An 11,463-nucleotide genomic window follows, 5' to 3' on the forward strand; every position below is an offset into this window, starting at 1 on the left:
CTACCGCCTCTTTAGCTTTTATGGTCTCCGAGAGTTGCCTCAGGAGCCCTGCATCTATTTCTTCCCCTTGGTGTGGGGGTCTGTACCAGACCCCTACCACCAAATCCCTTTCTCCTTGCCCCCCATGTAGCCTAACCCACAATCCTTCTACTTCCTCAACCTCGGATTCTGTCTTGATGAGGGTTGATGTATATTGCTCACTGACATAAAGTGCAACCCCCCCACCACTTTCTTCCCTGACCTGTCCTTTCTATACAATCTATAGCCCTCAATATGTACCGTCCAGTCATGGGATGAATCCCACCAGGTCTCTGTTAGCCCCACTAAGTCATAGGTGTTTAGTGCAAGCAGGAGTGCTAATTCATCCTGCTTGTTCCCCATGCTCCTAGCATTAGTATATAGGCACTTGAGCCCTACGACTGGTGCCTTTGCTGCCCCCCCGCTCCGAGTCCCAAGGGGCCCATTGTTTCTTACCTTCTTGTTTCTTACCTGTTCTGTAGTGCTGGTCTCCCCACGGCTTTCAGGTTTCCAATGTTCTCCGTCTTCAGGCTGGGCTGTCCTTGTGGGTGCCACATGGTTTGGTGGTCCACAGCTTCCCCTGCCCTCGTACTCCCCTCCCCCCGACGAGCCTAGTTTAAAGCCCGCTGGAGGAGATCCGCCAACCTAGTAGAAAACACACGCTTACCTTTGGGGGACAGGTGAAGCCCATCCCAGCTGAGCATGTCCCTCGTCGTGATGTGCGGGTCATTGTCCAGGAAGCCAAAGCCTGCCTCGAGACACCACTGCCGAAGCCGCCAGTTGGTCTCTCTGATGCAGTTCTCCTGCCGTCTTCCTCGTCCGGTCACTGGTAGGATGGAAGAGAAAACCACCCGTGCACCGAACTCCTTCAGCACGCCACCCAGAGCACTGTAGTCCGCCATCAGGTGATCGGGGGTTCTCCTGGCCGCATCATTAGTACCCACATGGACTAGGACCATGGGGTAATAATCGGTGGGCTTGATCCTGGCCTGGATTACCTCCGTCACATCCCAAATCTTTGCTCCAGGGAGGCAGCATACCTCTCATGCCGAGGGGTCCTGGCGACAGATGGGTCCTTCCGTACCTCTCAGGATGGAGTCGCCTATGACGAGCACTCGTCGCCTCCTCCTCTGGGTCCTCGTGGATCTCTTGTTCTGTTTGGAGTGTGAAGAATGTGGTGTTTCTTCTTGCCCAAGGGTTTCCTCCTCCCCTTCCATCTCCTGCAGGGCCGCCAGGGCCTCGTACCTGTTCACCAGTTGGACTGGAGAAGCTGGTACCGGTTCGCTGAGAGCTGCTCCGGTCCTGGCTGTGACCGTGTGCCATTCTGCTGTGGAGGGCATTCCCCGGGCTGCTTCTTCCTTGGGTGCCTGGGCCTGCAGGGAAAGGAAATAACTGTCAATTTCATCCTCCGCCTCCCTGATCCCCCTCAGCCTGCTAACCTCCTCCCGGAGCTCCCTCACCTGCACCTCCAGAGCCCTAAGACGGGCACCTGCCGGACAGGTGTGACGGGCCCCCAATCTCTGCCCCCCCCAGCCCTGCTGGGGATCCCCCACAGGCCAGGAGGTAAGGGGACATCAGCTCCCCCATGGGCTCAGTCTGGGTGGAGGCCTCAGACCTGCCCCAGGTAGCCTTGCCCCCCTGGGCAGAGGCCCTAGCAGCACTCCTCGTAGACACCATTCTATAAGCTGCTGTTTGTAGACCTGCGCGGTGTCTACGCCCTACCCCTACAGGAGTCCCACTCCTTGCCCTCCTGGCCCGCCCTCCGGCGCGAACTCCTGCGCAAACGCCGGCGTGCTCTTACAGACATTCTTGGTGTTGATTCATCAACTTCAACAGTTACTAAAGAAGTGGGTAAGTGTTTATCATGCATTTTGTGTAGACCATAATGAGTCTTTGTGTGAAAGGTTCCATCTAAAAAAACAGTATTTACATTTGGCACAACGGCCAATTTTCAAAAGTGCTGATTGCATCTATTTTCCATTAAAATCAATGAAGCAACTCATTTGCATGCCTGAAGTTACATTAGCTTCAAAAACCTGCAGTATGTACTACTGCTACTGTTCTGTTCTTCCTGCTGCCAGAATCAGACCCAGAGCAGGAAAGGTGCAAGGAGGGGGAAGAAGGAGGAGTGCAGTACTGCCCAGAACACAGTGCTGGCCAGTTACACTTGTGGCCAGGCACAGCTGTGCAAAATAGCTGTAAAATACAGGTTTCCCTTGCTTTATGCTACACATGCATTCCTGGAAAATGGCGCATAACTCGAATTCGCATAAAGGGAACCCACTTTACAATGTAACAAATAGGGATACGTTCCAAGACCTCAACTGTACTGATCCCCAGACCCATGTCTACTACTTTTACAAGACAATTTTGGTACTCACCAACAGTGAACAGTATATACAAGCACAGGGCACTGTTATAATGGGGATGACAAGACAATAAGTGAGGAGCACAGATCCACATAGGAGGCTATATTTTGGTGCATGCCACTCCCACAATGCAATGCACAAAGCAGCTGACTGCAGGTTTCCACCACACCAATTGCATAAAAATGAATTTACCTCATAATGGTAAAAAAATTATAAAATGTGGTATAAATTTTATAAATTTATAAAAAATGGTATAAAATGTATACCTTATAATGAATTTTTGGTATAAAAAGTGTCATCACATAAGAGCAAATTCACACATACAGAACCCGTATAAAGTGAGGGAAACCTGTACTACCAGACTAGAATGGCAGTGCTTTATACTTTATACAAACTTTATACTTTATACAAAGTTCCATCCACTTTGGCAAGATGTAAAGAATCAAGACCTGACCTACTCAATATTAAATAAAAACCCCAAATTACCCATCCCTTTCCCTCCCCACTCTCTGCTAAGCAGGGATTCCCCAGTCCCCTCTACCTTACACAGATATTAGCATTAGCTAGTAGACCACATGCTGGATACAGTTCATGCTGTGGCAGACGGGACAAAGGCAGAATCAACAGGTAGCTGGTAACGTCCCTCTGTTGTTTTCTTAATGGGGTGATAAACACTGAATAAGGGATGATAAATGCTGTGTTATCAATTCTCTACTGACCTGGTCAGAATGGGGGGAAGCCCTCCCTAATCAGAGCATCCTGCCGGAGTCTGGTCATGCCCCTCTCAGCTCAGCACTGTGGAAGGGAAGGGAGCTCTAGCACCCCCTGGCTTCTAACCTGAGCCACTGCAGGCATGTACCTGCAGTTCTAGGATGTCTGCAAAGTTACAAATTGATTCAGCTGAGCCAGGTTAGACCAACCTGCAAAGATTGAATCAATTCAGGCTCAGGCTTTTTGAATGTCTGTCTCTAGCCACAAAGGGGTGTTATGTGTTGCAATGACAAGTGTCACAGCACCTAACTTTTAAGCATGCTGCTTTTAGAGGAGTTCACAACATCCAAGTTAGGCACTCAGACTCCACTGAAAAAGGCATGAGAAGAATTATAGTCTGTCTACTCTGATATTTCAAATCATCCCTGAAGATTGCCCTCACCTAGCCACACAAACTACTCCTTCATGCTTATATATCTTACCTCAAAGCCTATACATTATGCTTCCTGTCCCTCAAGCAGAGCTCTTGTACAAATCAACCTGAAAATTTACTATCTTTTTCTATGCTTGCCTATTACTGTGGATAATAGAGATAGGAAGTAGGACACCAGAGGGCTGGAAGTTGGGCCCAGGAAGTTGTATGGTTGCTGTTGATGGATTTCCTGGGTTTTCAGCCATCAGTACCTGCTGGAATTCTGAATGCCTTGCAGGAAGGGATAGGCTCAACCATAAATCCTGAAGTTCAGCAGAGCCTCATAAATCTAACTCCATTCCTGACAGAATTCAGGCTAAGTGTTTTCAATCGATGCAGGCTTGAGGCCAGCCCTAAGGCTAACTCCTAAGTAGCAGCATAGACATGGTACCCAAACCAACATTTACAGAAGGCATCAAACTCATTGGAAAGCCACTTAGTGCCAAAGAGAAGGAGATGACATAAAATTTTTAGGGCTAGATGCTCAAGGGTAACTAGATACCCAATTCCCATCAAAATCAATGACAGGCATTGAAATACCATTGTGAATCTGGCCCTTAGAAAGAGAAGAGAGAAGAACTATGAGCTAGAGACTGGATCATTCAGTCCTGAGCTAGAGACTGGATCATTCAGTCCTCTCACAAACTTAAGCATATAGTGGAATCCAGTACGGAAGCAAGAGCTTCAGTTCCCTGACAAGAGTTTGCAGTGAAGTCTTGGCAAGAACACTCAACAATAATTTCTGTAACTCTGAAATGAATTTTATTGTCTCGGACTCCCATCAAATGGGAAAGCATAAAAATTCTTTTAGTGTTATATCTTCTCTTTTGAGGTTGGGATTGGAATGAGTAATCATTTGTTTTCAGCTGCAACAATCTCCTCTCTCTCCACAAAAAGCAAAGACCCAAACCCAATTTTAGTAAATTGCAGCTTTAATTAGTCTTTTACTATCGTTACAGAGAGCCCATCATGGATGAGCACAACCTTTTCAAATGGTGCAAAAAAATCATGCCACTGCTTTTATGTGGTCATACTTTAAATCAGAGAAAACACAAGGGGTGCATATAATATAAGGAGACAAAATTGTTTAAGAGAGCAGAATAAAAGATAACCATCCTCCAACTAAGATATGAAATCAATTGGATAAAAAAGCCTTTTGTCCAGGATTTCTTCAGATCCATAGTTATCTACTTTTCTTTCCTCTACTTTCTGTTTTCCCAATTTATTGTAAGTAATGATTAGTCCAAAGTCAATTATGAGGATTCTGCCACATTTCCTTTTCAAGCCTTCTCTGTTGTTTTGCATAAAATATTGCAGAGGGTTGATTCTTCCCTGCATGTATTTATTTTCTTGCTGTTTAACTTACAGTTGAAGCTTTGCTATTATTCATAACTTACCTGCCTCTGGCTCTTCTGAGCCGAACTTCTATTTTAGGAAGGTTCAGTTGAGGCGTTCTCTTCCACGGTCCAATCAGATTTGATCTTTGGGCTAATTGGCAGCAGGTTGAACACATTTCTTAATAATGGCAGGGAGACCTTTCCAGTATTTAATACTCTTCTATGATCAAAGAATTCTTTAAATCCTTGAAGAGTTAATCATAGTAAAAAAAAGAGAGGGGAGGGCAGAGACAGGAGACAGCCCCGCAGATCACTACTACTGAGCATTTGCTTTAGGCTGGTAATTGACACATGGCTTTCTAAATTACAGTGTTCTGAATAAAATAAAATATCAAAGCCATGTGTCTGCTTGTGGGTGTCACATTCTTTAGGATCACAGTTCCCGTCCTTATGCACGAATGTCACAAACTCTGTTCAGTTGCAGCCCATTTGAATTATGTGGCAAAATTGTGAAATTGTGAGGATGGAAACTTTCTAAAATCAGAAAGAAAGGAAAAAAAGGACCGATGAAGATCCTAGAGCCAGCTCTAGACAATCCAATACAATCCCTTTAAGTCTATAAGAGTCTACGGGGTCTTTGAAATCCTTTATCAGAGGAACCGTAACATCTACCACCATTTTGGATTTATTCAAGAGGCAAGTCTTAGTAGCCATTTTACAACATTTGTTTTCAATTCAAAACACATAGTTGAGTACAGGCCATGCTAGAGTATGTGCTTTAATCCATTTTTCCTCAGTCCCTCGCAGACCGTGTCTTTTATACAAATATGTGCTTTTTACTTGGAAACATTTTTTTTTTTTATAATAACTGTTGTGACTTGATGTTTCTCAAGAATGAATCTGAAACTAAGGTGACAGAGTTGCTTCCAAAATATCTTTAAAAAATCTTTTTTGATGAGAGACTAAACAATTTAGGATTGGTAGCAACATATCTATTTCTTCATCTCTAGGTTCAAATTCAGTCCACTACAGAAAGCCAAAGTTTGCTTCTTATTCCTATTCTAAGGAGCTCAGTCCCAGTAATCACTTATAAGTCATAGGCATGTTGTTCAGCAGGAGGGTTGGAATGCAGCTAAGGGAGCACCTCACCACCCTATCCTCCCTGCTCCCTTCTCCCCATCCCCTATCTGCTTTTAAAGAGGACTTATCTTATAATAAAAGTATCTTATAATAAAAGTATTTTAAAGCTGCTCTTCTTTTCCTCAACATACCTGGCAAATGTGATTTTAGTTATGCAAGCAATAGTCCGCTACATTTTTCTGCATTGTCATCAACTCATGAGAACATGGCACCTTCACTTCAAATATTTACAGTAAAGCGAAGAAATGGATTTCAAATGTAAATGTGAGAGATTTTTACATCTACACATCTATTATTATAGTAATCATTAGCTAGATTTGCTAATCTGGCAGTATTTAATTAAACTGGAAAAAGGAAATGAATGGCAATGCCCTATTATCATGTTATTCTCTAATGATAATGACAGGCTGTCTATGATAGACATATTATGTCTATGGTGATGAAGACTATATAAAGGAGATGGATGGGCTTGTGTTGTAAATAAAAGCATCTGCTCAATCTGTGCGCGCCTGGCATGTGCTTGAAAATAGACTGTAATTCTGATCTGCAGCAAACCGAAAGCGGAGGCAGCTTCTTGTTACCTGCTGCTTCTCCAGCAAGTGCTTCCTGTTTATGAAGCCAGAGCTCGCTATTAATTTTTCACTAAACCCCTCTTTTGAAGTGTCTCATGACAGTGTGTGTAAGGGGCAGCAGGCAGCAGCATGGGGAGGGGGCAATATTGCTGCAGGTTGGTTTTTGGGGTGTTTTTTTTTTGCTTTGTTTGCTCTTGCAAATCTTACTTTGTTTTTTTTTTTCCCTTTAGGCATACATTCCAGCACTACAGATGAGTGCAGAAATAATAGGGGTGAAAACACAGCCAGGAATGAGTAACATGCAGCCATATGCATGAAACAGAAAACATCCTCTTTGAATAGGTGATAATTAGAAAGGCTGCTGTATTGCCGTGTACACAAACAAAGCACATCCCCTTTGGGAATTTGCTGTTTCCTCTGATGTAAAAGCTCTTTTTCTTTTTGTGGAAGGCAGATTTTTAACTGCTAGCTGGCCTATTTTTAAACAAAGCTTCTGTCTGAGCCAACTGCTGCTTCCAGTTACAGGCATATGAGCACTGTCCAAATGGGTCTAACTGGAATTTTATAGAATCAGACTGGTGTTTGATTAGAAAGCGTTGATAACTTATCAGCCTGCAGTGTTATTTGACTAAAGCCAATTAAAGCTCTCTTGGAAATAAGATAGCATCTCCTCATCTTAGGCAAAAACATGCTAACTGATGACCTCTTAACCAAAGCTGATGACTGACTAGCTGAGTCTACCATATACAACTGACTTGTTCTTTCATTAAAAGGGACCCTCTCCATCTACTGGGGAGGTCACGATACTCCTGACCTGTTGAATAAAGTAGAGTTACACAGCTATCTCTTAAAACTGGAAGAACTCCAGGACTTTCAGATCAGTTTGACCAAAATACTATCAAACATATGTCAAGAAAAGCCAAGTGCCACAATATAAGTAATAGAGTAACATTCTGTGTGGGTAGTTTGGGTTATGCAGTTTAAAATATAGTGAAGGAATACCTTCCAGGCTAGAGAGAGAAAAAGTGAGAAAAGAAACAAGCAAGCAAGCAAACAACCTATTATAGCACATTCTTTGTTGTTTTGCCAGGGCAGACACACAATGCATCCCTGAATATTATAAAAGGAAAGGAGTATGTACAAAATTTCCTCCATTGCCTTCTTTTAAAAATATAGCATATTTTTAGGAGCCTTCCAATGTGTACTGGGTGAGTTCAGAATTATAATTAGTTTCAGAACCAAACTCCCAATCCCAGCCCACAGTTTGGGGAGCCTGGTGAAAACTGCTCCTATCCAGATGATTCTTGTTAGCGTTCTGGGCTAAATGACGGCAAAAATACCACAACAACACTTACTGTGCCAGGGAACTTATATGTAAATTAGACTAAGCATGCTCTTAGAAAGCTGCAGTTTACTTGCTGGTTAACAATTCATTCAAATTCCATGTGATTGTAAGGAAAAAGAAGCTATGTGAATTCAACGTGTTGCTTATTACATGTTACAGATATTAACGTAGAAATGAGGGGCTAAGGCCAAATTTGCTAGCCTCAACCTAACCTCTATATTTGCTGCTACTGTCATTGGAAGTCACAATCCCTGTGTTTTACACAGAAAAGAATGGAAACATATAGGAGGAGATGACCAAAGAACAGATAAAGCTGGCATTACCGGCATAATGAAGGGGACAAAGCAAGATAATATTTTTGCTGAAATATTCAGCATTTTGGCTGTTACTCAATATTTGGCTAAAATAAATGGTGAAAAATGAGGTAGCTTGTTGAAAAAATGAGGTCCTATTTATTTGCAAATTCAGCCTCTGGTAGCTGCATTGTATTATTTTCTGCTTTTTCTGTGCAAACCAATTGATAGATTTGAAAATATTTTCAATTCTTTTTTTTTTATTTGCCCAAGATTTATAAGCTTAACTTACAAAAGAGAGCCATTTAAACCCAGTTTTCTGTAGATTTCAGATGCTACTTACATACATTTTTTATTCCTGAGTGCGTGTGAGGAAACAAACTAATAACCCAGTCTGTGGTCCTGCCTTAATGCCCACAAGGCCAGAGGCCTTCATTGGGAGTTGAGGTCACTCAACATCTCAGCAGAAATATTAATCCTTTTGCCAGCCTTTCTCTCCCTCTCTCCCCAGAGGTATCTATGGGTGGGTGCATATGTCAGTGTACATTATAAAATGAGTCAGTTTTTATATTCTTTAATATCATTTACACCCTAGAATTTAAAGGTCACTACAGAGTGCCGAATCTTTCCATCTTTATTCAGAGCCTGGCTAGGTAAAATATGACAATGTTCTGAGGTCCTATTTCTATTCAGCAAAACCCTTCAGCACATGCTGCCTACCTTTTACATGTGCTTAGTTTTATTGAAGTTAACACATGCTAAAGTGAATTGGGGATGGGGGGGGCACAATCCATTTTTACTTAGCTATATCTCTTATTGGCTGTAGGAGAATTGTGCCCAATTAAGGTTCAAAGATCAGCCTGTAACCCCACTCAGTGAGCTACATAAGGGAGTGAGAGCACAAGATGCTCTTTACTCCATTAAATCCAGAACCAGTGGTATCAGCCTGGAGAAGCAGTATATCCTGTGCAGGGATGATACAATCCTCACCCATGCCACATGGTAGAATGGGAAGTACCTTTACTCCACCCTCAAATACACTGGCTAATATATTTATGCCAGCACCCTGAAAAAAAACTGTGCTTGATACAGTATAAGTCTGACACAGGTTCTACTCTTTAGAGGCCCAAGAGAAACCCAAAAGCCAAATTGTCTCTCACAGGTATACTCTGCTTTCCAGTATGCTCCTAGAGTGTCATTACAACGCACTGCCCTTCACTCATGGCAAAGTCCCTCTCACACACTTATGACTAAAAAAATGAACAAATTCTTAAATTTTAGCAAGTTTCATGCAGTGGAAGGCAAGATAGAAACTGTATTTATGTCTACACAATGTGTTGCTAAGAACAAAAACAACAAAGCACAAATTCTTTCCTGAACTGTAACACATGATAAAACCCGAGCGATACCATTTTCAAACATGCCTGTTGGTTATTATTGACTAAGACGCTCTTATTAAATATGAATGCACAATCAACTTAGAGTAAACTGCCACTCCAGTAGTTTCATGTTGAGAAGAACCCAACAGCATGTTAAGGTTTAAAAAAAAAGAAGAATTCAGGGCAAAGCAGTGTCACTGGACTGAAATTCCTTTGACAGATTGCAAGGTCTTGATGACAGTTATTTTCCAGGTCTGCAGCTCAACAATCATGCCTCTGAATGGTTTCCCATGTGAAGTGTTTGAAGAAGCAGTCAATGTGTCACTGATCTCTGAGGTCCATTGCCTGGTCTTCTTTAAGGATGAGGTAAAGGGAGATGAGAAGGTGATGCTGACAAAGGAATCTGAACCAAATGTTGTTGTATTCTAGAAATGATTAGATAACCTTGCCATGACTTATTATACAATCTGAGGGTAAAATAAGGGAAACTGAGTGAAGTATAATCACAAGGTGGGTAACTTCTGTACTGAAGAGCAAAAGCCAAAGACTAAGATTAGGTATGGCATCAGTTTAATAGCCAACATATTCTCTCCTAGGTTTTGATACGCTGCTCTTGGAACAGGATGATCTAATGACTTTTAGCTGTCCTATGATCTAAAGTTATCCCTGCTTGTGCTATTATATCTATATAAAAATCCCAGCTTACTAAGGAAGGAGGAATTGGCATGAAGGGCATACATTAAAGGCATATCTGGTAGACCTGGGCTGCATCACATTTCACCTTTCTCTATGAATGTGTTACTAAATAAAAGCACAGCATTGAGCAGCATTGAGCTTCAAGAAGAAATATGTTTTACTTCATGTATTTCACAGTATGTAATACCCAGATCTGAAAAATTGTGACCTCCTGCCCCTAACTCAGAATTCTCTTTTCAGAGACAGTCACTTGAACCAAGTATGTATCCTTAGCAATACTCCATTTTGTGCTTACTAGTATAAGGGCTGGTTTGATCCCAAACAGTCTACCCCAATTAAAAAGAAGTCAGGGAGGTTGCTGGATTCTGAAAGAATCCCGTAGCAAACACTAATTCATTTTAATGTTTTATTGGAATTCACAGATTCACAGAAGTTTAGGGCTGGAAGAGACCTCGTGAGATCATCGGGTCCAGCCCCCTGCTCTGGGCAGGAAACACTGCTGGGGTCAAATAACCTCAACAAGGTATGTGTCCAGCCTCCTTTTGAAGATCTCCAGGGTAGGTGCCTGCACAATTATAAAGCGTCTTTTAATAACTGATATAACAAAAAGTGCCAATTAGTTGTATCATTGGTAGGCTTCTGCATACAGTTTGTGCAATGTCCTGTTGACAATAACTTCAGAATAAAGCTGCCAGTTACTCATACAACTGAAGACATGCATGCTGTACTGGTTTTGATGCAACTAAATCAGGGCAGATTTTGCCATTGACTTCAGTGAGCAGAATCAGCCCAGGGTGTTCACTGCCAGCTGGCCCAGAGAAAAGCAGCAGTAATGTCCCCTGTCAATGTTCTTCATTCTGTATGCAGAAAGGTCTATGCCACTTCTGGTTTGGGAAGGAGCATTGCTCTTAAAACGAGCTACCTCTTACAGAATGGACTAAGTTCTAAAGTTTTCAGATAATATCAGGTCAAATCTTGAGGTCCTGTCTTGGGCAGAAATCTAACTAGCATTTGCCCTAAGAAAAGACTTCAGGATTAGAGCCATTATTATTATTGTTTGTTAGCTGCCTATTTGCTGTTGACATCCCAATAACGTACTGCAAGAAATTAAATATTAAGCAGATCAGTGTG

The 11,463-nt window shown here is 42.4% G+C and overlaps 1 long non-coding RNA gene across 1 annotated transcript; it reads right to left on the minus strand.

Moving 5' to 3' along the window:
• Window positions 1-394: 394 nt before the first annotated feature.
• On the minus strand, window positions 395-1,494 carry LOC132250000 (uncharacterized). The gene is made up of 3 exons (XR_009461573.1): window positions 1,264-1,494; window positions 1,059-1,172; window positions 395-844 (listed from the first exon to the last, which is right to left on the minus strand). It is a non-coding gene; the product is annotated as an uncharacterized LOC132250000 (long non-coding RNA).
• Between the last annotated feature and the right edge of the window lie 9,969 nt (window positions 1,495-11,463).

This window comes from Alligator mississippiensis, chromosome 1, assembly GCF_030867095.1.
Source record: "Alligator mississippiensis isolate rAllMis1 chromosome 1, rAllMis1, whole genome shotgun sequence".
Lineage (NCBI taxonomy): Eukaryota > Metazoa > Chordata > Crocodylia > Alligatoridae > Alligator > Alligator mississippiensis.